The sequence below is a fragment of the Athene cunicularia genome (assembly GCF_003259725.1).
Source record: "Athene cunicularia isolate RWA chromosome 1 unlocalized genomic scaffold, athCun1 chr1_part2, whole genome shotgun sequence".
Lineage (NCBI taxonomy): Eukaryota > Metazoa > Chordata > Aves > Strigiformes > Strigidae > Athene > Athene cunicularia.
The window spans coordinates 79662464-79689291 of record NW_020799092.1 but is presented as its reverse complement, the minus strand read 5'-3'; the positions used below and the strand labels follow the sequence as shown (position 1 = coordinate 79689291).

Genomic DNA, 26828 nt, shown 5'->3' with positions numbered 1-26828 from the left:
GACACACACACACACAGAGACCATCTGCAGTGTCAATGCGGCGCCTGCTCTGAAGACTGAAGTGGGGGGGAAAGGAGAGGAGGAAAAAAAAAAAAAATCCATAATACCAAAACCCACCCAAAGCAAGCGAGGAGCCTTCCCAGGTAAGGAGCCCCCCCCCTGCCCCGCCCGGGCTGGCGGGAGGATGCCCCGGAGGATGCCCCGGGAGGGCCGGCGGGGCTGCAGCGGTACCTGCCCTCCACACCTGGCAGGAGTAAGGGGAGTGTGAGATGGGGGGGGGGCTTTGGGAGGTGCCCCCCCGCCGCTTCTCACTGTCGTGGGGCGGGGGTCGGGGCTGGCGAGCAGGGACCCCGGGCTGAGCCGGGGGTGGCCGGGCACGGCCCCTCCGCCCCTCCCGGAACGGCTCGGGAGGATGCTGGGGGGTGTGGGGGGGTGGTTGCAGTGGGGACCCCCGGCATCCCCCTCCTCCTCCACATCCCCAGCGCGGAGGGGACGCGGTGCTCGGTGTGTGTGTGTGTGTGTCCCCGGGTCCCCGATGTTTTTTTCCCCATGCACAAAGCTTAACTTTTCTCCCCGGAGGTAGCGGCTCCGGTGTCGCAGCCTGTCCCTAATCACCCCCGGCCATCCCCGGCTGCGGATTTTCCTTCCCTTGGGGGGTATTTTCCTTCCCTCGGTGCCCCAGAGCCTTCCCCGGGCGAGGGGCTGGAGGCATTTTGCAAACTTTTCCTGCTCCCGACGAGGTTCTGGACGGGGCTGGAGGCAGAACCCTTTTCCCGGGGAGGATCAACCCCTCCCGAGTGACCGGTGGATGGGGACAGGAGCCACCCCCGGCGGGGAACACCTAGGAGGGAATTGGGGGGGGGTGGTTGCAGTGGGGACCCCCGGCATCCCCCTCCTCCTCCACATCCCCAGCGCGGAGGGGACGCGGTGCTCGGTGTGTGTGTGTGTGTGTCCCCGGGTCCCCGATGTTTTTTTCCCCATGCACAAAGCTTAACTTTTCTCCCCGGAGGTAGCGGCTCCGGTGTCGCAGCCTGTCCCTAATCACCCCCGGCCATCCCCGGCTGCGGATTTTCCTTCCCTTGGGGGGTATTTTCCTTCCCTCGGTGCCCCAGAGCCTTCCCCGGGCGAGGGGCTGGAGGCATTTTGCAAACTTTTCCTGCTCCCGACGAGGTTCTGGACGGGGCTGGAGGCAGAACCCTTTTCCCGGGGAGGATCAACCCCTCCCGAGTGACCGGTGGATGGGGACAGGAGCCACCCCCGGCGGGGAACACCTAGGAGGGAATTGGGGGGGGGTGGGGTGTCCCCCTGTTCTTTCCCTTCCCGCAAGGTGCTGGAGAGTTTGACTGCCCAAATCCCGGCTGCGGAGTCAGCGCTGATAAACCTCCCTCCGTGCATGTGTGTGCTGCAACCGAAACCTGCGTATTGATGCTCTTCGTCGATCAGACATATGCCCTTAAATTATGTAGACAGGGAGAAGTGATCTAAACACCAAGCCGCACATGGTTTTGGTGGAAATATAATACTCCGGCAGCAGATGAGTTCCTCCCAGATAAACAAACCCACTTGCTCAGCCCCAGCAGGGCTAAGTGCTGTTTGGGTTTGTAGTGGCTGCATGTGGCTGCTACATCCCCAGCCCAGAGGAAACCCTCCTCCTGGGGCCCCATCTGCTCCCCGTTCTGGGCAGGGACGCAGCCTTTGCAGTGTCAGATCGGGGTGGAGAACCTGCAGGACTCGCCTTGGCGGAAGGGACCAGGTGGAAAGCGTGTGGCCGCTCTCCTCTCCCGTAAAAACTTCCACCCTGCGTCTCCCTCCGCTTCGCTTCCCAGCCCCGCTGCCGGGCAGCAAAGAGCTGGCTAGGAACTCACCTGATTTTTTTTAATTATTTTTTTTTTATGGCTTCCCTCCATCACCGGGATGCGATGCCTGGGATGGGAGGGTTTGGGGAAAGCGAAGGGGGCTTGAGGCTTTCCAGGTGGTGGGGGTGAGTGGTGCGGAGAGGGGAGGTTTGGGCTGGGACCCCTGGGACTGCTGGAGGATGCTCTTATTCCGAGGGAACAATGACAGTGTCCGGGGATTTTTACAGCCGATGCAAGCACTCTCAGCTTTCTAGGGACTTACCACGAGCGTACAACCAGCCCTGCACAAATATTTTTGAAGGCATAAAGCGTGCTAACTTATTTTCTTTATTCGTCCTCCGTTTCACCCGGGTCTTGTTTAGAGAAGCCGGTTAAATCTGTGAGCGGGTAGGACTAGCGGAGCATGGGGTTGCTTTGCTTTCGCCGTCTCTGTGATTTTAATTACAGCGTGTGCCTCCCAGTGTGAGATTAGGTGCTTCCTTCCCCTGGCTAAACCACTGTTAAGGTCTCAGGGATGCGAGGAGCGGCCGTTTTATTTGTGGTTTAATTGCCTTGGGAAGTGTGTGTGTTTGTGTGCGGGACCCTTCACTAGAGCCGGGCTTCGAGCGGTGCAACAGATGTGTGTCTGCTTTCCCTGCGCAGCCAGGTTTAAACATGCAACCCCAGCCCTGTCACGAAAGCCTGGGATTTTCTTCCCTCCTCTGCCCAGACCCATCCTCCATGGGGGTGTCTCCTTTCCGAAAGGACCAGTCCAAGGCTTTTCCTTTCTGTCCCATCCTAAATGCGCGGTGCTCGGCGATATCAATCAGATGCAAAATAAATGACAGCCGCATGATCTAAGTGTTGTTTATGTCCAAGAGGGGGGGGTTGAAAATACGGCTGATGATCAATCACGGTGCTGTTGGGAAAGCTTTTGCTCGATGATCGTAACTGCCTTGTGGGCGCTGAGGACTGGTGGTAGATGTGTTCAGCGATCCATCCGGCACTGGCTAGCGCAGGGATGAGTGCTACTGCAGACCCTGGGAGAGGTGCTGAACTTCTCCCGTGGGGAGAGGAAATGTTGGAGCCTTTCCTCACGCGTTCACCTGCCAGCATCCCTCTCCGCACCCGCAGCGAGCCTGGCGCTAGACAGCCTGTAGATGTGGCAAAGCAAAGGGCTCAGCACAGGCTCAGATCTGCCGCTGGGGAGGCAGAAACCGTCTTTGGCAGCCAGATCCCGGGGGGCAGCGGGTTGCCGGAGCCGGTTTTGTGTTGACTCTTGTGTTTTTGCAGGGTGAGGCGGGGAAGAGGGATGATGGAGACCCTTTTGTGTCGCATCTTTTTCCTTTTACTGAATTGCTTTGTCTCTGTCTCCCAATTTCCTTCACGTTGCAGTAAGACCTACCTCCTTCCCGGAGAGCCGGGGTTTGATTTGCGCGCTCACACGCCCCAGGATGAAAAGCCTTGCAAGGTCTTACGATACTCGGGTATGCTGAGGGTTAACGCTGTGTAGGAATTAATTTCTTGTTTTGGAAGGGAGCTCTGAAAAGCTTCCTAAAAAGCTGAGAATGATGCTGGCACGGTAGGCTCGGTGTTGGGATCCTACGTGGGGAGGGTGTTAGAGGTAGGGCTTTTGAGTTTTGGAGTTAGCGGTGCCAAAGTTTGCAGCTTGGCATTGCCTACAGGTGTTTTCTGAGCAAAATGGCATGGTGTCCTGGGAGAGACTTGGCTCGTCTTGATTTATTAGTCACAATATCCCCTTAAACGGAGGTCCCACATAGCTGAGACTGAGAGCCAACGTCACCCCTTCCCCCTCAGTGCTGGGACTCAAAAAGTCTCATGTCCTGCCCATGAATCTCCCTCCCCAGTTAGGGATGCAGTTTGGATTATGACCGTTTTCCATAGCAAAGCCCTCAAACCGCTTGATGCTCAAAATAAAAAGCCCTTTCTGGTCCTCACTAGTGTGACAAAAGGCTTCAGGGGGTTCTTTCTTACCCCCTCCTTGCTTGCAAGACTGAGTTAATGGACACCAACCGCTCCAGGCGCCCAAGGCAATGAGATTTCCCGTCTGTGCAGAGAGTGCGGGCAACCCACTGCCTTACTGCAGGGTATCAGCGATGAGCGAGCTTCCTTGCATGACTGTCTTCGGGTGAGAAGCACTTTGTATTGCTTAGGGTTGAGCTCTCAAGGTGACTGCGACGAAAAATACAGAAATAAATACATAGGGCTCCCCGGATGTTTTTCACTCACATTCTGAAGTTTTTTAAAAGAGTGAGAAGGTATTCCTCTGGTGCAGATTGGGAAACTGAGGCGTGGAGAAGCAAAAGGCTTAGTCCACATTTGTTGATGGGAATCCTCACTCACCACCATGAGACACAAACTGAAGGCCAGGTGGTAGTTGGAGATGAGGGCAGTGAGCAGTCCCCTGCCCTGGAGCCTGTGCTTCAACAGCCAAGTTGGTCAGAACAGGATGCTTTCAAGATCAAATTTTTCCCAGCTAAAATAACAGATGGGCGCTTTAAAATGAGAAAATAGCCCCTTGGGTTAGCGCGCTGGCCAGGGGCAGCTGCACTCTCGTGAAGGTTGGTTCCCGCATCTTTGAAATTGGGTACAAAATGCTTTTAATCGCCTTTGGGAATGGAGACATCTTTGCAAAAATGAGATGTGTTGTCATACCGACAGTCTGTGTGGTGATTTTCTGGAACTGACATTCCTCTTTGTTGTTGGGGTTTTTTTGGGGGATTTTTTTTGACTCACCCCACTGGAACTGTCTGGTTTTCTTTGTTTGTCATTGGTGCCTGTGCTCTGCTAAGTTGGCCTTGTCCTTGCTTGGTTGTATCTCGTAAGGTGCTGAGCAGCCACCCAGGTAAGAGGTGCCAAGTCTCAGCCCTGCATCCCCCGTAACGGGACCCGGTGTAATGTGACATTTGTCCTGCAACCCTTTCCTTTGGAAAAATCCCAAACAACCCTCTTTGAGGCCTTAGAGATACTCTGAAGGCTTTGAACGGGCACCCTTTGGTTTGGAAACCCTCTGGTCTTTTCATTTGAGATGCCTCTAGTCCCTGCAGCTCAGTGAACCTCGCTGGGGAGGCGTGTTCTTCAAAGATGATTCCTGGAGCCATGGAGGAAGCCAACTCTTTGCTGAAGTATAATGTTCCCAGCTGTTTCTACCTCAAATACTAATATTTGTAGAAGACACCAAGTTCTCAGGGCTGGAGGAGAGCCTGAAGACCTGAGTGAGGGAGCAGTGTTGGGATTGCAGCCTCCATCCCACCATGTTGCCTATCAGCAGGTGGCTTTGACTTTACCTGGGGGGGGAGGGATTTCACTAGAAAAAGAGAGGTCATTTGCAGACCCTGTGACTTGCTTTTATGCCATGCTTTGCTGTCCAGAAAGGCTTTTTTTTTTTTTTTTTTTTTTTTTTTGTTTTGTTTTGTTTTGTTTTTTTTTAAATACTGCATGCCCCCAAACAGAAATATAGACCCAAAAGTCAAGGGGCTGAGATTCACAGGCTTCTTTTGCATAGGAATAAACAAAACCAGGCTGCTGAGCATGGCTGGATGACCAATGATGTTGACCCAGAAGGGAGCCCTTGTGTACCATCTCTCTTGGCTTTCACGCCTGATCTCTGAGTTTCCTTCCAGCTATATTATCCCTACATGAGTGGTCTGTCAGGGCTTTCCCACCAAGCCATTGGCAATAAATTTACAGGAGCTGACTGGCACTTGAATTTGCCTTGTCCTTCTGACAGGACGAATGTGTGGATCTAATGCAGATAATATGGGATAGGTTTCCATTACAGGCATTTGCATGATATATACTCACACATTTCCCCCTCCTCTGAGCTCATGCAAGGGCCAGAGGAATAAATCTTGATGCTTGGTGATCCCTCACAGCCAACGCTGCACCAAATGCATGTAAATGTTTGCAAAATGAGCCACCCTGACCTGCTTGTTATTTCTCCTTGAGCATAAAACGCTACAGGGCGCAGGAAAGGTGAGGGTGGTGGAGGTTTTTTTTTTTTTTGATCCCAGTATTGTTTTCCTTTGAAACAGTGAAGTGATACTGGACTCAGGGACTACGTGTGGGTGGTTAATATTTATATACTTGTTGTTTCTTCTGAAGTGAGGAGCGTGCACTTGCCACCAGCAGCCCCCCGATACTCATTCATGAAGAGCCTCGCTGGTGAATATCTTGACGTTAAACTGTTTGGTGACTTGAGTTTAGAGTTATAGGAATCGGAGCGATGAATTAGCAGTAAATCAAAGCCCGGATGGCTTCATACTCAACTGCGGCAAGATTTAAATTAAAAATATCTTGCCGAGATGAAGTACTCATAAGTCAAGCACTGGCGTTGTGTCAGTCTGGGCTCTGGCGGCGAGAGCTCAGCCCCTTTGAAACAGAAACCATGAGGAGCCCACATATTGATCCCCAGCTGAACTGGGAAATTGCCACTTCATTTCTTCTATTAAATGCTCTTTCTTTTCTGTCCTTTTTGCCTTTCTCCACCCAAAGGGAAGACGGGTCATGCTGTGAAGTTGGGAAAAGGTTTGCAGATTCGCCGCACGTGCGTGTGGCCCTGTTTGACTTGGTTAGAGCATATTTGATTGTGAAAAGGGATTTATTTGTTTTTTGTGACAGGGGATTTGTCTATAATGTAGTGCTGGAAAGAAAACTCATTTAGAGACTAAGGAGGTGTATCCTGTTACAATTGCCTATTGATGGAATAGCAAGTGCTTGGTGTGTAACACAGCTTTATTTTACTTTAGGGAAACTTATTTTGGGCTGCCAAAGGGAGACTTTGATTTGCTGGACAGCTGCCCCATGGCCCTGAGCAAGTCCCTTAGCTCCTTGCTTCCCCATCTATCAAATGGGGGTGGTCTTGCAGAAGTGACTGTCCCTTTAGCCACCATCTAATAGTTGTTTTACTCTAATGACCTTTACAAATGACTCACTTTTCATAAATGAGATGATAAAACCAGGGAGGTTCTGGTTGGAAACCTGCTCACCTGCCTGAGGAGTAGCATCATGCACATGGCTGATAGTCACTAATGGCCACTGTCCCATCCCCGGGCAGTGTCACCTTCTGCTGGGTGGGAAGAGGCTTTCAGAGGTGGTGAGGGGCAGGAGGCTGTTCTACATCAGAGGAAAAGGCTCTGTCACCATGGCCCTGCCAGGGAGAGGACATGAGCTGGGATTACGACCCCACCAGTTGTGGAGCTAATCAAAGGTTTTTGCTTGGATTTTTCTTTAATTGGCAATTTAGGGGGAAAAAAAAAAACAACAAACCCAAGCCCCACACCCATATTAGGATGGACATGTCTGCTTGATGTGCTAGCTTAAAAAAAGTGAGGTTCTGGGCTGTTTTGAGAAACCCCTTTTATCTGTCAGGGTTTTGGTGCAAATTTCAGGCTCTTGTTAAGAGCAGGGCAACCTGTGGAGTTTTGTAAGCTGTTACCCTGAGATGTTTATGTGTTTGGGGAGGGCAGGTATTCATTCACACAGCTAATTTTGGGCATTTCCTCTTTTTGGTTGTGTCACACCCTTTGTACTCTTCCCTTTGTGGTGTCTTCCTAGCTGGGTGGAGGGGTTACCCCCTGCCACAGTCCCCTTTCTTTCCAGCCACCCTGGACTCATTTGGAGGGTTGCAATGACCTTGGCGTCTGGTGCTTTTGAAGCTACGTACCCCCATCACCCCTCGGACCCCAAGCTCCATCTCTCCAGAGCATCCAGCTCCCTCCCGGACGGCTACCTTGGGGAGAGCAGTGCTCAGGGGCGATCTGGAGGGTGATTTGTTGGTTTAAGTCCCAGCTCTGCCACCACCGAAGCCACCTCCAGGAGGGCAATTGCCTCCTCACCCTGAAGACGGCAGGATGAGCTCTGAGTTTTCCTCCTGCGCTTAGCTGCTATGGTGATGAGTTGCTATAGAAACACATAGTTAGCATTATTATTTATTATTGAAAGGTGTTTCTTTTCATCTCTTAAACGCAGGGAAGTGCCAAGAACAGCCCGATGCTGGGTGTGGGATACTGCCCACCCTGTCCACACAGGTTGGGGGGTTACACTTCCCGGCAATCCAGGCTTTAGCCACGCTGGAGGCAGGCAACCGTGCTGTGCTGGCCCAGTGGGCTGATCTGGTTAAACAAATCCCCCCAGTATGTTCCTGTCACAGGTTTCTTCCTTCGTCAGATCCATCCTTTGGAGGGGGATTTGAGTGAAGCGTTTCATTATAATGAGCTTAGTTATTTCCAAACTAGTAATCGCATGTCACCATTTGGTGCAAAGGGTTTGCATTAAGTTCTGTAATAATATGTCTATTCATCCATCACAAATACTATATTCACAGGACCTTGTAGTGATTGCCTGGTAAATACCTTCTCTTATCTCCTTGCATGCGCTGCTCCTTGTTGTTTGCTGAAGTCCTCCCCTCTCTGCAAACCCATCCCTCCGCGCTGGGAGGCAGGGAAGCTCCTCTGATGCTCCTGTCCCGGGCTCCTGCTCTGCCTGAGCCCCCCTGGAGCTGGGGACCCGGCCAGGCTGTGCAGGACAGGCCCCTCCAGGGCTGGCTGCAGCCTGCAAGATGTCAAGCAGAACAATTGGTGCTGAGGGTATCGCTCTGCCTGTCGTAACTATCGCTTTCTAGCTGCTGTGCGCGGGACAAAGCCTGCTTTGGGGGGGGGGTGTCTTACTCCCCAGAAATGAGTGTGGGTGGTAGGAGCTGATCTTCTGTAGGCTGGGTGCTAAGCAGTGCTCTGGGTGAAAGTTACAGCCAGGGGGTCCTGCAAGGAGCCCACTTACAGAGCTCCGTGGACACATCCCTCGGGTCTGGGAATGCACAGCTGGGCAGTGCAGTGCAGCAGGGATGCAGAGCCAGAAGCCTGGGTCCCCTGCCTGGACTCACCGAGTTCACGGCTTCCCCTTGAAGCTGGCAGCACTGCAGAGGTGGCTCTGCAAGGAAACCTCCCTGCACCCTGCTGTCCTTCACACCCCTGCAGCCCTGAGGATGCTGCAGTGGCTGCAGAGGGGTGGCTCATGGGGCCAGGAGGTGGGAGGATGGAGGGAGGAACAGGGCTGCTTTCTGTCTCTGGCTGGGGCAGATGCCCAGGAGGTGGAGGGCTTGGCTTTGCTTGCAGCAGGGATTAGCTGTGCAGTTCTTCCTTCTTCCCATCCAAGATCTAAAGGACTCCTGGAAAATGCCTGGTGGGAAAAAAAAATAAAAAGAAGAAAGAAAGAAAAAAAAAAGAAATAAAACCAGCTTTTCTTCATGCAGAATTAACAGCTCAGAGGTGAAGTTTCAGGGCTGGTTGGTGTAGCTGGGGTGGAAGGGGGTGGCTCAGCTCCTCCTCGCACAGTTGCAGCAGGTGCAGGGCTGGGCTCTTGGTGCAGCCACTGCAGATGCTCCCCGGGGGGATGAGCCCCTGCAGGGTGTGGAGGGATGCAGGAACGGCTGGACCAGTGCAGGATGCTGGATGTGGAGGGACTTGGGCGTGGGGAAATCTCTGCTGTTGCTTGCAGAGTGCGGCTGTTGAAGTTCTCTGAATTCCTCCTGGTCTCCACCTTCGGCAGCCTGCCAGGCTGGGACTGGGAAACATCCTTCCCAGACTTTGAGGAAACAAAAGGAGGCTCTTTAAAGCAGCCCCTCGAGCAGGAATAAAACACCTTCCTTTGCGGAGCCTGTTTCATTGCTTGAAGTCAATCCCTTTGGGCTTTGTATTTTTCTTCTTGGAAGCTCTGCTCCCTGCAGAGAAGAGAAAAAAACACCTGGGGTGCAAGAGCAGGGCTTGGGGGGAGGTGGCTTGGGGGGGGAGAGGGCTTTCCTAGGAAGTGCAGGTTGGAGGTGGAGGGGAGGATGGGGGGGTCCACTGGGGGGGTCTAGAGGTCTGAATGCTCACCCCTCACTCTGCCAGAAACCGCTGCAACCCATCCCACAAGTGCAGGGGTTAGTTGTTAGTGTAGGGTGGCATCCAGCCTGTCCCTGTGGTACTGATGGTTGGGAGCAGCGTGCCGGGGTGGGAGATGCTCCTGCATGTCCCGCATGTGCCATCCCCTCCCCTACTCCTGGTGCAATGATGCACAGTGCTAAATGTGACCTCCTCTAAGAGAGGGAAGCTGGCCGCGGCAAAAGAAAGCTTGCTGTGTTTTGGTCGAGTCACCCGTGGTGATGTGGGCCTGGAGGGGTCGAGATTTGATTCTACCACCCCTTTTTCTCCACCCTGAGCTGCAGGAGCAGCTTGGATGCGGGGCTGAGATGCTGGTGCATTTGGAGAGAGGCCATACAAGTGGTCGCATGAAGTTGGGACTGGTGTGGTGTGACCCCTTGGATCCCACCAGCCCTCAGACTATCAAGTCTTAGGTTTCTCTCCAAACGCCTGCTGAGGGCAGAGTCATTCTGGCTGCTGGACTCAGAGCATCTTTGCAGCCTCTGGCTTTCCTTGCCTGGACTCTGTGGTAGCTCCAAGAGACCAGGAGCTGGCCTGAGCAACCTAGACCACCTTGGCCAAGCAAGGGCAGGAAGGCAAGAGACACCCTTGGAGCTGCTCCCCACTGCCTGGGTGAGGAATGGAGAAGGGAGGTGAGAGAGGTAAGCCATGTGCAGGAGGAGCTGGATGCTAAAACTAGCGCCTGTCAGAGCTATTCAGAAGGTTTGGTTTTGGTTTTTTTTTTCTTCCTTATAATGGAGTTGCTGCCCTTGCCTGCCTCAGCAAGGCAAACAGCTCAAAGGGATGCTCTGAATGAAAGTAACAACTTTTAAGACAAATTTCTCTCTGCATAATATCTCAAAGAAAGCAGGGAGAGGAAATGGCAAGCGGGCATAATTAGGTAAGTATTACCCATTAGGAAGGGGAAGGAGCTATCAAGTCGATTTCCATTTCCTTCTTATTTTACATGCCTGATTTTTCCGCCTCTCCAGGAGGCGGTGTGTGAAGTAGGTCTCTCCTTAGCTTGGAGAAGTAAATAATCAGAACATGATGCGCTCTGAAGCTCTTCCCAAAGCTTTCCAAATCTAGACTAAGCTGAGGATTTTTAGCATCTTCACAAGTTTGAGTTTTCCAGCATCCGTGAGACTTGGTGAGGACATTTCCCACCTTCACACTGGGGAACCAAGGCACAGGCAGGCAGCAGGGCTTGCGTATTCTTGGTGTGACCTGCTTGTCTGTAGATATTTCTGTCTGTTTTACCTACTCTGTGTGGAGGTAGAGATAACTTCTTGTCTCTCGGTTGTTTCCTAGTGTCACTCTGGGTGTCTGCAGTGTCAACCCATGGATGTACCTTATACTGTACTGGGAAGTGCAGTAGGGCTGAGTCCCCCCAAGCCACCACCTTGTCCACCGCTGCCCGACCCCAGTGTGTCCCTGTGCCCTCCCAGCTGCAGGACCCACTGTGTTGTTCCCAAGGTTGTTCTCGTGGCTTCACTCTTTTGTTACCTCTTAGGATAACATGTTGGAGCGTGGGCTGCAATTACAGAGCTATCAGCGGGTGCCTAGAACACATTTTGGCAAAGATGCGGGATGGCTTGTGCACCAGCCTGCAGAAGGGCTTGCCTTCCCCCCCCTCTGCCCCCCCTGCTCCGGAGTCTGTAAGTGGTGTTATTAAAGGCTGTCAGGAACTGCTGTCATTGGCACAGTCAATGGCTGACACAAGGCAGCCCTCAGACTTTGACTCATCTGCAGCTCACACACACACACACACACACACACACACTCTGTTATGTATGAGCCAGAGAAAATGCAGTTTCTCACATGCATCACCCTTTTTCCAGCTGTTTGGGCCCTTTTTAGCATTCATTTCAGAGAAGTCTTGATTGTCCTAGAGTGTAAGAAAGAGTTTTAACTTGCACTGTACTACCAGCACATGCCTGTCTCTGTCATTATTTTATACTTGAAGTTGTGGTCCTTTTTTCCTTAAACACAACTACATGCATGCAGCCACATTATATATATATATATATATATATATATATATGTGTGTGTGTGTGTGTGTGTGTGTGTGTATGTTTTATAAATATACATAAAAATACATATTTATATGCACGTTTCGACACACAAATGCAAAATACACGTAGTTAGAAAATTCCAATCTGTTCACCCTGCGCTTTTCACAGATCATTGTCAATTTTGCTCACAGTTCAGGAAAGGTCTTGCAGGTCCAGGATGAGATCTCTGGAGAAGGAAGAGCAGCCTCGCTGCACAGCTAGAGCTAGGAGGGATTCAGGATGAGCCCAGTTCTTTTTTCCTCCAACATGCCTTGATCAGGTGCTGGTGTTTTTTTTTTTTTCTAGCTTGTAGGGAGGAGAGGAAAGGAAGGGAAAAGTTTGAGGTTTTGCTTCACCACAGGACTGGGAATAAATGGTATAATCTTGGAAAAACCTTTGTGTCTGGGAATGCGGCTTCCTGTCAGCTCGGTTGCTTTAATGCTTTTCAGGAGGTGCTGGTCCAGGCTCTGCTGATTGCAAAGGGGTCACTGAGGGGTTCTCAGGGGTAGAGGATGAAGGTTTGTGCACCACTTCTCATCCCTGTAAGTGCTTCCTTCGTCTGGAACGTGGCCATGAGCACTCAAGTGGGGGAACACAAGGTGCCATGAGCCTGGAGGAGATCCCAAGCAGATTGTGACTTGGTGACAATCTGCTTTCTCAGGCCTTGGTCGTGCATGGACTCGTGCAGAAGTGTCTGAGGCTCCTGCTGGTCGACGCACAGGGTGCGTTGAGATGCGTTTTCCCCCCAGCAATAGCCTATGTGTCCATGCAGGCTGCTTTGCCGCTCTGCCTCCCCTCCTTCTGGGTATGTATGTGTGTGTGTATAGGATAATTTTAGGCTTTTCCATACCTGTACAAGGATATGCAAAAGTTACAGTGTGATGCTTGAAGACTGTGCTCCTCAGACTTGCAGTAGTGAGTTGGAAGAGAAAAACACGGCCCCTTCCATGCAGGAATTTGACTTGGTAGTTGTCCTCTTTCCTCTCCTGCTTCGCTTTCCCTGGTAACGCAGGCAGCAGAAACAGCTTTATTTTATAATAAGTAAAAAGGTCTCCAGGTGCGGGTTTATGCTCATCTGCCTCTTCTCCAGTACTCTCTTCCAGTGGGTGACTTCCATCTCCACCATAATTAGCCTCTTCCAAGGTCTCGTTGTTGCTGGGCTGAGGCAGGAGTTTTTACAGCAACTGCCTGTTCTCAAACACAGAAAAAAAATAATCCCTTCCTCAGCTCAGTCTTGAGAGGGAGTGGATTTTAAACAGGTTTACGTTGTTGCTGAAGCAGGGCGGTCAGCAGAAGGGTCCTAAACCAGCCCGTGGCAACGCCGCTAGGTGGTGGGAAGGTGGACAGAGAGGGGTGGAGGACGTGTCAGCCTTCCCACGCAGAGGGAGGAATCAGGCATCTGCCCTCTATCAAATACCATGCTCGATTCCTGCAGCTCCAAGTTATTGGTGAGGAGGAAGCTGACCTTCTCCTGTATTTATGAACTGAATCACTAGTTTGCTTTGTTTTTGATAATTTTTTTTTCCCCTTCGTGTTACACAACACTGTACTTCATTTCACAAGAAATAATATTTTCTTCATTTTCTCCTTTGGTGTGATTTTTTTTGAAATGCTGCTCAGGATAAACAGGCTTTCTTCCCCTTAGCTTTTGTTGCTCTATAGTTGGCTTGGCAGGTTGGAAGTGGATGCTGCTGCCCGTGTCTTTGTGGGACCATTGGCTGAGCTGGAGCCTGGGGATATTCTCCTGTCACAGCTGCTGAGGGTAAACAAATTCTCCTGGATCTGGACAAACACGTTATTATTTTAGTAGTCGCACTCCAGCAAATTTGAGAATTAAAAGTAGTCAACATTTCCCTTACTGCTGCACACATCTATCCTTCTTCCTCCTGACTGTCTTATCTCCAGCCTTCCCTGATACAGTTTTTTGCTGCAAATCCTTTCCTGCAAGAGCTAGTCTTGAGCATCTTCAGAGCAGCAAGTCCTTTGGAACCCCCCCCATTTCCTTTTCCTTCCTCTTCTGCCAGTGGAGAGCAGATTTTTGGAAGCTCAAGAGCTCTGTGTTTCCTGTGCATAGGTCTCTTGGAGATATCTGAAGCTACTTTTCTGAAGTTCACAGGCCACTTTTGAAAGCCTTGGCCATTGCATTTGTGCGTGTATATATATATATATATATATATATATATATATAATCTGTTCTCTCTTTCCTCCTGTTTTCTTCCTCTGTCAGGAATCCAGCTGTGAAACATGTGGCACTTGTAGGACTTGGAAGGCAGGAAGATCAAGCAAACACAGAGCTTTCAGCAAGAAGAGATAAATTTCCAGAATAAATTCAAGCCACGTAGGCCCAGTCTGTTTTAGTTTTAAAGCCCTGCTGGTAGTGATGTGTAGAGCTGTAGATATAACGCCAGGGAGAGAAGAAGAGTTTATTTGTATTATTTCTGGCACCTTGGTAGAAAAACCTCTGTTCTGAGTTCATGGTGCTTGGCACAATGTTTGTCTGCATGGACCATACCAGAGAAGCCGCCTGTTGAGCGCTACCTTTGTGCATGATTTGAAGGCAAGGAAAAAAAAAAAAGGGGGGAGTTATCTGCCCTGAATGAGAGAGTGTGTTGTAGCTGGAAGAGGAAAGTGCTGGATTTGTGGGGGTGTATGGGATGCAGATGGCCGCAGAGGATAAATATATTGTTATTAATAACCCATTGAATTGCGATAGCATTTTTACACCTGTGTACACCACTACAATTTTTATCCTGGCTCTGCGGCGTCTGGCAGAACCACAGCTGTGAGCTGTGGGCTCCCTTCTGCAGGCAGCTGATGGGGATTTCCTATGTAGTGCAGAGACAGAGGACGATTTGGAGTATGATTCACTGCACAGTACTGAGCCGTAGCCATGGACTTGCTGCAGCGCGGTGTGGTCCATGCGGCATGTCCTACATTTCTTGAGCGTGTTTGCTGACACTGGCCTGGAAAGGGTCAGGCTGGCAGAGGGACCTGCTAGATGGTCTCTTTTTGGAGAACTCTGTGTTTCTACTTAGCTCTATGCTTTTGTTTTATTAAGTTAGAAAAAAAGTCCAGAAGTGGCACCTGGATGCGCTCCCCAGGTCTGTCCCGATAAGCTCAGCAGTGCCCAGTACAAACCAATGCTGCATTCAGCCAAACGTTGTCACCACCAACCCAAACTTCATTCTTCTCTTCCCTCTGCCCTTTTTCTCTAGTGAAAGAAAAAGATTTACAGGCTCTTACTTTTGAAGCAAGGAGAAATTTCAGCCACCCAGGCCTCCCCAGCCGGCCCCAAGTTGCATGTCCCCCTTTTCCTGGGGCTGGAGCGCAGATGATGCTCTCCAGGAGCAGGGGGGATGCTCCTACCTTCTATTGAAACAGTTGTGACTGCATCCCCAAAAGTTCTGGGTGTGTGGGTGCAGGCTGGAATGCTTTTTACTCAAAGTGAAGATGTGGGATCCTGCATGGTGAGGGAAGAGAGCAACAAGTCCTGTTTTGGAGAGAAGGATGAGTGGAGAGATGGAGGCAGTGGAACACGAGGGCAGGTTTGCCCTCTGCAGTGCAGCCTGGGGGGCTGGAGTGCACATGGAAACCAGTCCTCTGTGGGTCTTTACTGTTTCAGCACCGGCGCATCTGTTTCGTAGTGTTTCTTCAGGTCTTATAACTTGTGTTATCAAGGCCTGCATTTCTAATGAGCAGGATTTTATGAACAGAGATGACCTTCCCACGCCCCCATATTAAAAATGCCCCTCGTCTCAGGCACAGGTGCCTTTAGACTGCACGAGCAGAGATGAACAAAGCAGATTGTGTCTGGATCTGGATTAAATTAGAGTTTGGGGTGACATTTTGCTTGCAGCTGACTAAGCAAACAAGTAACTTTCTTTTGGGTAGTAAGACCCAGATCTGAAATCACTGGTTATTGCAAACCCATAAACTATCTTTTGCAGACTGAATGGGCTCACATGCCTGTTTCTGGAGCTGGGTTTTCTCTGTAACACCTATCCTCACGCAGCTTTGCCATGATGGGTCTGCAATTCTGAGGCTTTGTGCAAGTAGCTAAAACAATTGCATCACCCTCCTTGTGGCTGCACTAGGGTGATTTGAGGATTTGTTGATAGCACTAGGCATGTGTTCGTGCAAATGAAGGGTCGGATCCTGAAAAGTGCAGAGCACCTGCAGCTTCCACCCATGTCTGAGTGTCTGGCCAAAGGAAGATATTTATGGAAGGGGAAGGAGAGATTTTTGCCTTTTGCAGGTGGGCTTTGCAGCAGCAGGAAGCTGTCTACAAAGTGCCACTGCTGATGGCAGCCGGAGAGTGTCTCCTCTTGAGGTTTCTCAGTGTGGGGAAGCACACATATAAATTGCAGAAAGCTTTAGCAGATGAGTTAGCCGGAGCAGACGCGTCCTCCCTTCCTCCCCCCAGCTCCGCAGGCTGGGTGCCAGCAGCAGGACTCTGTGCTATATCATTTCAGGATGCCCTGGACGTATCCATGCAGCCTCACAGCTGAACACGGTGACCACTGAACTATTTAAAGTAGTTTCAGCGACGACACTCGGGTGTGTAATGCACCTATTCTGCTGATGCTGGCAAAGTGCTGACGGAGGGGATGGGTTTAAGGCTGATGGGAATTTACTGCTTAGGGGGTGTGTGTTCCTAAAACATGCACCAAAGGAGGTGATAAGAGAGAAAATCAATTTTAAAGGATGTTCCTCTGGTGCTGCATGCTTGGGTCTGCAGAATACTTGTTGCAGTGACACTGAGTTTGGGATTAAACCCATGGCCTGTATCCCAAGTCTTCACCTCCCTGGACCTCTGTTCCCCTGGGGTGTTTCTAGACTGAAACTTCTGGAGGTGAGGACCTGTTCTTAGTAGGAACATCTTGATTAGAGCTGCTGGTTGTCCTTGCAAGCAGCAATGTGTTATTTTACTGGGGGGAGCTGGAAGGGCCCTTCAGGACAAGGTGTGATGTGCCGGTGTGAGCTGTGGAGGGATGGGAAAGTAACAGCAGCATCTTGTCATCAGGCGCTGTGCCACCCCATCTTCACACATAATTTGTGAGGTTTTAACTTACATAGGATTAGTCTGTAAATAGGGGCTGCTCCTCCTGGTTCTATTAAGTCCCATAATATGGTAACTTGTTCCATCTTGACCTTAAATATTGGTGTTTAGAAGGAATTGGAAGGGGATAGTGTTGTCCTTGGTGCAGGAAGACCTCCTGCAACCCCTTCTCAATGCACATACAAGGGTTAGAGAAGATGCTAGACAAGTCTGCAATTATTCAGCATCTACTGGCTCTTTTTTTCCCCCTTCTTTTCCTTTCTCCAGCGGCATTTTTTGTTTTGATAGGCATTTCCTAAACTCTTGAGCAAGGCAAAAATGGAAATGTCTTCCCAGAACTTTAACCTTGTGTAACTGATTTGACCTCCAGATTTGTCAGCAGCTGGAGGAAACCCATCTTAGAGGGAAACTCAGGAGCTGTGGGATCAATGCCCCATTCATGAGGAGGGAATGTTTCAGTGGTTACAGAACTTGTAAATCTGAAATCTGCCCACATTTCCCAGTCCCCACTCATATCCCTTCTCTTAAATTGTCTCTGCCCAATATTCTCCCCCTCCTCTGCTTTCCAGCCTTCCCTTCCTTGCGTCAGAGCACCCTCTTCTTTCATTTTCTGACTGGGTTAATTAAGCTGAGCTGCGGTTCAAGTCCATCAGGGAGCACAGGAGAGTTTTCCCCAGCAGCGGTGCTTAGCACCACAACAGCTTCCAGCCAACACAGCGAATAAGCGTGGGGAAAACCTGCTTAGTCCTGTCATCCCTGATGTTGAGCATGTTTTACTCCTCCTGTGGTGCTAGCCCAAGAGCTGTCTGATCCATCCTGGGAGTAGTGGAAAAGGCAAAATGTTTAATTGCAATGTCTGTGTTATTGGATGCTGTAACTTCATCAAATTTAGACGGACTTTCAGGCGTGGCTAGAATTTTTAACAATCCTAATTTTTACTACCTGCTCCAAAGCTTTTCAGAAAGACAGTGGAAAGAATTTAACCAAGTCAAACAGGGAAAAAAAAAATTAAAATCAGTAACTTGCAAAAACTTTTCTCCTAATTTAGTTCTCAGAATTGCCCAAGCCATTCTGAATGCAACTTTCTACGGCGATGTTAGCCCGAGGCAGCCACCGAGCTGAGGAAATTGTCCCCTGAGCCGTTCAGGTCTGTCAAAGTAATGAGGACCTTAAAACCGAGTCTTAGTACAGAACATGTCAGGCAACCTGAGCTCTAGGTGTTGCTGCTAATGCTTGGTGTAATTATGCATGCACACACTGCCCTGCGCTGGGAGTACAGGAATTGCATAATTTTGAGCAAAATAAATGCGTCTGTATGCTGTACAGGATAGATTTATGTATCTCCTTGCAAATGCAGCCTCTGTGCGTGTATAAAACATCAGCTCTCTTCTAACCTTCCTGTTAACAAACATAGCGTGTGATTATCTTTTTAGCCGTATTAGCACAATTCTGTCTCTTGTCTGTATCTGATCCTGGCCATAGGTGTCCTGTCTCGCTCAGCAGTGTCTGGAGACTGTCAAGCATGATTTGGAGCTAGTTATCCTGCAGCGACAGCCGGGCAGGGCTCTAAGAATAACTTCCCATTGGCCTTTCTGTGTGTTGGCAGCAGCTAGGCTTGTCCTCTGCCTTGCAGTGACAGAGTCACTGAACAAGAAAATGAACAGCAAATTAGTAATGGTGTATCCAGGTAATTTTGGGGAAGGGGGGGGGTGTCAAGTCTTGTTGCCGATTCTCTGCTGAAAGTTGTGGTCTTCCTCTGTTGTCTGTAAAATGGGGCATCATAGGATTGCGGTGGGATAGATGTCATACTATCATACTGCTTTTTTTTTTTTTTTTTTTTTTTTTGTCTCCTCTCTGAAATACTCACAAAGCTGCTGCTTATCAGGGCTGTGTCCACACTGCTTCATTACAGCTGCCGGCACAATGAGTAGAGTCAATCCCCATTGCTGCTGCTGGGCTTGAAATTGTCTCTCAGCTGGATGTCTCTGCTAGTTCGAGCATGGGGCTCTCCGTCCAAGCCCCGTCCCTTCGTCTGCCTTTTGGATTGGGTGGCATCTTAACGGCCCTTTAAAAAAATCCAAGGCAAGTGGGGACAGAAGGTTTTAGCCAAAGCGCTCTGAGGGGAAGTCCTCTGAAGAGGACATCTCTCGTTTGGTCTGATCTTGGGTAATTTTTCTCAGGGGGGAATCCTGCTCTGAACACAGCAGCTGCACTGAGCCTTGCTTCATTTTGAACTTGACAAAAAGTGTGATGGAATGATTAGAAGTTATAAACAATTTTAATGCGGTTTTTCTTATATTTGTAAGGGAAAGCCAAGTAAAACATGCAGTAGATTAGCATTGTTCAAAAAAATGTCTATTTGGTGCTGTATTATTTCATTTGTAGAGAAGACATCATAGGCTGTGGCAATCTCACATCTGGAGAGGATGCCCGGGCTGCTGAACTTTGGGGCAGAAGGATGGACTAGTCAGCCTTTTGACATCTCTTAAAGATCTCTTTTCAAGCCTGTGGAGTCAGCAGAAATAGATTACCTCAAATAACATGTGCAAGTTGTGAACTAACCATATTGGGATCTAATTGCCCTTGGTACTACAGAAACAGGGAAAAAGACTGTCCCTCATCTGGCCTGCTCAAGGGCTAAAAGACAGATACGAGTTGGTGGAAGAGCTGTCAGAGAGTCAGAGAAGATAAAATAATTGACATGTGTCCACCCAGGACATTCATGGGTGCATAAAAACCCACTCAGAAGGATTTAAGAATTTGGTCAGAGTTAGTAAGCGCAAAGAAAATGAGACAAGGAGATGTCTAATATTTTATTTTTCCATAATCTCCAGTACAGATGTCACTATAAAAAATAATGCTAATGGTTGCAGTGAACTGAAGCTTTCCTTTAGGTTTGGGGGAACAGTAATGGTCAGCATTACTCCTTCCCACCAGTGATAATGTGTGTGTTGGTCTTGAGATCTGGCTAAGATTTGAGATGGTCCAGGCAGCTCTGTTTTATGGGACTGTACTTGCTCATCTGCTCTCTTTGGCCACTCACGTGGGAAGCTGAAGATGAAGGATTTGCTGTGTCAGATCTTTCCACTGGCCCCATCCATAGCTAGTGGTTGCCACTGCAGAATGGGCTGGATAACCTGCCATAAATGAAAGGAGGAAATTTAATGCTGAATAAAGCATAAAGGGAGACTCCATTCTAGCCTCTGCTGCAAACCCTGCATCACTGAAGAGAAATCATCACACCTCTGTCTGACTCTTTCCTCCCAGTAATACAGTGTTGTTAACAGCGTTTTCTTTATGTTCCTACTCCTGCTGTGTGTTCAGCCTATTTCTGACGGTAGGGTTTGGTACAATTGCAGGATTGGTGGTCCTTACTCTAGAGGATCCCAGATCTCTGTGAGTACACAGCCGTGCTCTGCTTTAATCACATTGGGGTGGCCGGTTGTACACCCTTCATTCGAGAGAACTTTCCCTACTCTCTGAACTGTCACGTACTGGTCACCAGTAACTGAAGCTCCTCTGGTTTGCAGCCTTATCCTGTGCAGCAAATCCACCAGATCTACATCCCTCTGAAGCTTTATTTCCGAATCTTATTCCCCATCCTGGTATCGTCTCTGATTTTCCCAGAATTGTTGCTTTTACCCCGTGTCTCTCAGGCTGCTCTGCTCCAGCTGCCTTTTGAATATGTAGTGAAGTCTCAGACTTTGAAGACTGGGGATTCTCTCCTGGCTTCTTTGCAAGTGGTTTCCCCACCTCCAAATATAGATCTCAGTGCTCCAACAACCAGTAGATCAAAGCCTAAAGGTTTTGTTTTTTTTTTTTTTCCCCTTTAAGTAAGTCCCACGTTTTATCCTTGTTGGCATCTCATGTAGATCTTGAGAATGAAATAGCCAGTGATCACAAAGTCACTGTGAATGCAGAGTTGCTCTCTCTGCCAGGCTTTTGGGAGACAGCTGAAGTATGGTCTCTGTCTTATGAGATTTGGCTCTTCGTGGATTTATACAGTGCTAATTACAAGGCTTCAGCCTGAGAGAGAGGACTTGTGTCTCACAGATCTTCCCAAGATTGCAAAGCAGGGGGAAACATCCACCCACTGGCATTGAATGCAACATAAACTGTGCTATACAGCCTCAGCCAACAAGAAAATAGCTGCCTGCTGACTCATGGAGAAAGCTGGGGTCAGAGCCCCTTCCTTGCTGTTTGAGGATCAAAGTGGTGGTTTAGGGCTCCCATGTGAACCAGGTCCAGAAAATTTAAAGACTTCATTTGGGTACTCTTCAGAGCCCCTGAAGCCCTGAAGGGAATTTGCGAGCACAATCTTGACTTTTGAGGAAGGAAATGCCATTTTCCTCAAGGCTGTCCTAAAACGCTGTAATTGATATACAAGCTGGGGAGACCTGCTGGGATTAAACCTGGTTGATATTTTTTTTCAATATTTATCATTCCTTTAGGGGCAGAGTCTGTGTTTATTCCTCTTTTTGTCTAGAGCTGATCAGGGCCTCCTCACCTGTGAAGTGCCTTTTAATTTCTTGGCCAGCTTACCACAGCCAACCCCATGAGAGCTGCACTTCAGTGAAATATAGTAGGGAAACATGTTGTAGTGGGGAGAACAGAGTTCCAGGAGTGTATGATGGCTTTGTTGGGAACAAGAATGAGACTTTGAAACAGAAGTCAACCTGACACTCTGGCTTTTGGCAATTCTTCACTTTTCTCAGTGCTTTGGACCTACATGGTCTCATACACACATTCCTCAAGGTTGGATCAACAAAGTTAGGCATTATTGTGGCATAGTTTGCTTAAAATCAATGACCTTGTGTGCTCTTGCTAAAATAGTTTGTTTGTCTGGGGGTTTACATTTCCCCACTTACAGTGATAAGGAATAATTTTAATAGATTTAGCCTCAGAATACTTTCAGGAGACTGGGAAATACAGTTACCTGTGTCATGGAGGGTGGCACTCAACCATGGAGACTCACGTCCAAGTCTGCGCCAGAAAAGAGAGTTTAACCCCAGTCTTTGGAATTGAAGGTTATTTCCATGACCTCAAAACTCCATTCTTGTTTCTGTGACAACTGAATATTTGTGTTTTCATTCGAGTCTCTGTGTAGCAAATTCCTGGAGGAACTGAGAAACCATTACAAACCTTTCTGCTCTCCCTTCCAAGCGCAAAGCAGCGCAGCTCTGACCTGCTTTTGCTGATAGGAAACCAAATCTGAAATGTAAGCAGAAACACCATCCACATGCAGTTTTACCACATGGGGGAATTGGGGAAAAAGGAAGAAAATCCCATTTGTGGCAAGTGTTAATCTCATCAGTTAATATGCTTCTGGCAGATACACGGGTAACAAGGTGATGGGCACCATCTGAGTGCCTGAGTAGAATAATCTGTGTGATGAGGGAAGGCCATGTTGCCCTACCTTAGTTTAAGTGCCTTTCAAGCCAACCACTCCTGAAATTAATCTCTTTATTTGGGACAAGCTGCAGCTTGCACTGGGATCTGTTCATTGTGGTGAGCTCCAAAGAAAAGATGCTCTGGCGTAGGATGCCCTCAAAGGGAGACTCTCCTTCAGTTTCCATCAGGAGTCGGACAGGTTGTAAATTCAGGAAGGAAGGATTTATCTGAAGTTAGAAGTCAGTCTTTGTTGGGGGAGCTGTCAACAGTGTCTCTGCATGAGTTTTCTCACCATGTCGTCTCCCAAAGAAAAGCTTCTATCCATGGTAATCAGGGTTTATTAAAGAAAGCCAGGAAAAAAACCCGAATCTTTAGCTGAGATTAAAGGGATTGTGTAGCTGCACTTGGTGCTGAACTGCTCTGTGCTGGCTCTGTCACTGGGCCTCTGCCTCGTCAGCATCTCTGCACGGCCTCCCGCATCCTGGGGAATGAATAGCTGTGCTTATGTGCAGCAAAAGTAAACAGAGGAGCGTGCTGCCTGATTAACACCGGGCTTAATTAACCGCCCAGCCCCTGCCACTGGCATTGCCCAGCAGTCCTGGGCGCTGTTGGCTTCCTCCTAGGCAGGTGCTGCCTGGTGGAGAACTCACCGAGCCCGTCCCACCAGCCGCCAGGACTCCGGGGTGGTGTCAGACTCACTGTGCAGGAGGAGGCGCTGAGTTTTCTCCATCTCCCAGTGCCGTTTTTCAGCACGTTTTGGTCATGTTCTATATTTTCATACGTACTTTTGCTCTGAGCCTCTGGCTGGAGCTGGACCCAGGGTGGGTTTGTTTCCATGGCTTTTTGCAGCCAGGCTTTCAGGTGTGACTCCTCTTGCCGCTGACCTTGCAGTGCCCCCGCTGCCAACATGTGGCTGTGGCAGGGGACCTGGTGATGGGAATCTGTCTGCCCCCTTTGATGGCAGGAGGGTTGTGTGTGTGTGTGAGCCAAATGAGGAGATGCTGTCGCCTCCTGTGTTCACCCAGAGACATGTTCCTTTCAGGAGCAGTGGGGTGGATTTGTGCCAGTCACTAGTGCAGTGATGTGACCATGGCTTTTGTGAGACTGTCAATCAAAACCAAATGCCCCAGTTCTCTTTCCCCTCTCCCTGCACACTTCCTCCCAAGTCCTTCCCTTTCAATTGACAGATCAGTGCCTTCTTTATTCCTGATTTATTCCTACTTCCTCAGCCATAGCGCATCTGTCTTGACTTTGTTCCCTTGAAACCTGCTGCGTTTTGAGGTTTTATTCAGCATTCCTTAGATTTCCCATCTAATAACAGCCACCACGCGAGTTAAAAGAAGTTAGGAAAATTTCCTCCTCATATTTTTTTTTTTTTTTCACCCAAACTTTTCTTGTCCAGGACTCCATCTATTCACCATAAGGTTGCATGTTGTAGAGTCTTGGCATTGCGTCCTGGAGACCCCTGAGCAGAACCAAGCTCTATCCTCTAACTCAGTGGTCTCAAACCTTTGCTGGAAATGGTCAATAACAGTAAAAAAGTAACCACACCATAGGGTAGCAAAGTAATTTGCTGTCCTTCAGGACAAAACAAGTCCTTAAACCAAACTGTGTGAACTGAAAGGGTGTTATGGGCAATGTGTTATTTGCAAGCCATAGAGACACCAGTTCCACAGACAAGAGAGCGCTGTGAGACCTTATGTGGGAGCTGAGTCTGAGACCTTCCCCTGACCATGGATGGAACCCTGTCTGAAACAGGTGGATTTGTGAGAAGGCTTCCACTGCTTCGATTTCATGTCCAGGCTAGGTTCAGATCTGGTGTAGCTCCAGTTCTGGAAAAAAGAATGATATCTTACTTTGGGTATTCTTCATGTCATGAAGGCTTTGTAGCACCACAGCCTAACCATGGTCAGAGGAGGAGGTAGGCAGTGTCTTGGCTTTTTTATGCCAAGGCGGTGAAGAGACTGACCCAGGAGATCCAGTCTTGAGGAAAAGCTTTGTATTGTTATGACCTGTGGCATCCCCTCAGTACTACCGCTACATGTGAAGGGCGCAGCTGGCCCTGGCAGAGGGAGAAAAAGCAAGGCTGCTTTCTACCTGAAGGTCTCTCCCTGCAGATCCCTGGGGCTGTAGAGGTCTTGAATGTGCTGGTGAAGAGGCTGTTGTGGCAGGAGCCATGTAGAGAGACAGTCTGGTCTCAGACAGCAGCCCTGCGTGGTGGGTCATGGCATCACTGCTAGCCATGTCTCTGGGGGAAAAGGCAAGTGAGCCTGATCATTGTGGGAAGGTGACTTGGGTTTATTTTGGAAATACCCGGCTCAGAGCCTAAGCCCAGACCTCACTGCCTGCTCACTGTGGCCTTTTGTTTATTTGCTTTTTTCTTATGACATAATTACTCTCTTGTAGACCGAGCAGCCTAAGAGACTGAGTATGTCTATGGCACTCTATCATTTGTCTTCTCAGCTGCTATGATTTCTGCTATACAGACATGGGTAATAAAAAGACATGCATAACCCCCTTCTCCTTGGTTCATCCTCTAAGGGGTAGTACAAAGCCTGCTCTATTCTGCAAGCTAAACAACCAGTCCTCCTTGCCTCTGCCCTCTGCTGTTTTTTATTAATTAAGCCAAATTATAGATTATAGCCCTTAGAGGCTCAAGTACTGATCGGAACTCCAGGACAGAGGGTACAGCGTAAGCAACATGAGCAGATGGGAGAGGAGTGAGTGCCAGCAGCGTACAGAGAAAATCCTGTTCCTAGGGTCACTCAGATGGCTGATGGAAGATGGCAAGATAGCCCCAGGCTCCTGCTCTCCCTGCTTTGTCCCCAAAGGCCGCTCCTGTGCTTGCTTGGTGGCTGTTGGTGCTGCCGGACTGTTGATGCTCTTTCCTCTGCAAGTGAGCATCTTTCCCTATGAGGTTCACTATTTTTGAAGTGCCCTTGTCTGCTGCAAAAGGGAGTCCTCATCCAGCTTTCCTGGAATTTCTCACTGGGGTCTCTCTAGTTTCCAGATCAAATTTGCTTTCTTTGCCTGGAGTAAGGTTCCCCTTGCTGTCCCCTTCCTCTATGAGTAACAGTCTCACCTCAAAGTGAATCGCGATTCTCACCCGCTTGGGCCTCAAAGATTTCACGTCTGGAGTGTATCATCTCCTCTTATGCTGTGTTGGCCACTTATTTTCATGGGCAGATTTCCTCCTGTTGTTGCAACTCTGCTCTTGGGCGTTGTGATGACCTGTGGGCAGAGGGGTCCTGTTGCAGAAGAGGGGCCATTCGTTACCTCTTCAGTCTCTGGGTCAAGGCAGTTCCCATTTCCCTGTCCTGCAGCTGTGCTGACTCTGCAGGACTAAGAGGAGCAAAATATAGTAAAATATAGGGTAAAATAGATATCTTTGTAGTACTTGAAAAGAATGATTTCTTCCTAGATCTGTCTAGTGCCCAATCAAACCAGTGTCTGTTAGAAATATGGTTCATAACTCACAAGTGACGGGAGCCGGTGTTCAGGGTCGCCACGTGATGTTTCTGAACACAGGACTCAAACAGGGACAGCTTCCCTCTTCTGCTGCTCTCTCAAGGATGGCCTCTTTTGAAAGAGGAATGGTTGTGCTGGGAGAGCTCATCCCATCGCCGCTCTATCTATCATAATAAAGGTTATTAAAAGCCTACGTGACCAGCCTGCGTATCCCCGCAGAGCGAATCCTCTCCTGCTCGCAAGACAGTCTTGCAAACTCTGCAGTGTAAGCTTGATTTTATTAAATATTTGCTTGACCAGAAAGGCAAAGCAGAGCAGGGTAAACACGCCTAAAGTAAATGTGAAATGACCTTTGTCCGTCATCTATCCCATGCCTGTGGCTGCTGCGGTAGGGAGGACAGTGAGAGGTGAAGGTGATCATACAACAGCTTTGAAATTGTGGCTACTGTGAGAATTTTGAAATATTTGGGGTGGCATAAAAGTTGCAGATGCTCTACAAGCCCAGATTTACCCTTTCCACTATCAGATCTAATCAGTCTACAGGTCAAAAGAAGACAGGATTTATTCTCTTTATTATTTCCTGAAGTAAATTTTTCAGTTCCACTGGCGTTAGCAGAGCTGCACAGATTTGAAAAAGCTGCGAATCCAGACCTGTGTCACTGCTACATCATCCTCCCTGCTGGGATCTGCAAACAGTGATTTTTTCCTCGCCTCCCACTTGTGCGGGGCTGGCTGTCATCACCTTTGCTCAGCTTGTTACACTCCTGATTTCAGCAAAGTCACTCTGTGAGAGAGGTGATAGGACACTGGCCTGCAGGAACAGAGCTAGGGTTTGGGGTTGTGTCCTTTTTAAAATGAAGAACAGTTTTGTGAAATTCTGATCTGGATGTTAAAGAGAGATGAAGGGAGGAAAGACTTGTGTGCCTCAGCCTGGCCACCAGTAACAAGGGTTGTGCAGTCAGCATCCAACGAGGAGCTTAGCTTGGGAGACCTGGGCTGGTAGGACTCCATCTCTCACACGTTCTGCGGCGCCATAAAGAGCCAAAGCTGTTCTTGGTACAGAAGCAGCCATGAAAAAGTGAAGGAGCAGAGAACAGATGGA

At 49.1% G+C, this 26828-nt stretch overlaps 1 protein-coding gene across 1 annotated transcript in view; it reads left to right on the top strand.

The window, feature by feature from the left end:
• The first annotated feature begins 7 nt into the window (after window positions 1–7).
• PLXNA4 (plexin A4) overlaps window positions 8–26828 on the top strand; it is a 454909-nt gene continuing 428088 nt past the window's right edge. Inside the window, exon 1 of the mRNA XM_026862957.1 lies at window positions 8–143. The gene's annotated coding sequence lies outside the window, so the exon portion shown is untranslated. The remainder of the gene's footprint in view (window positions 144–26828) is intronic.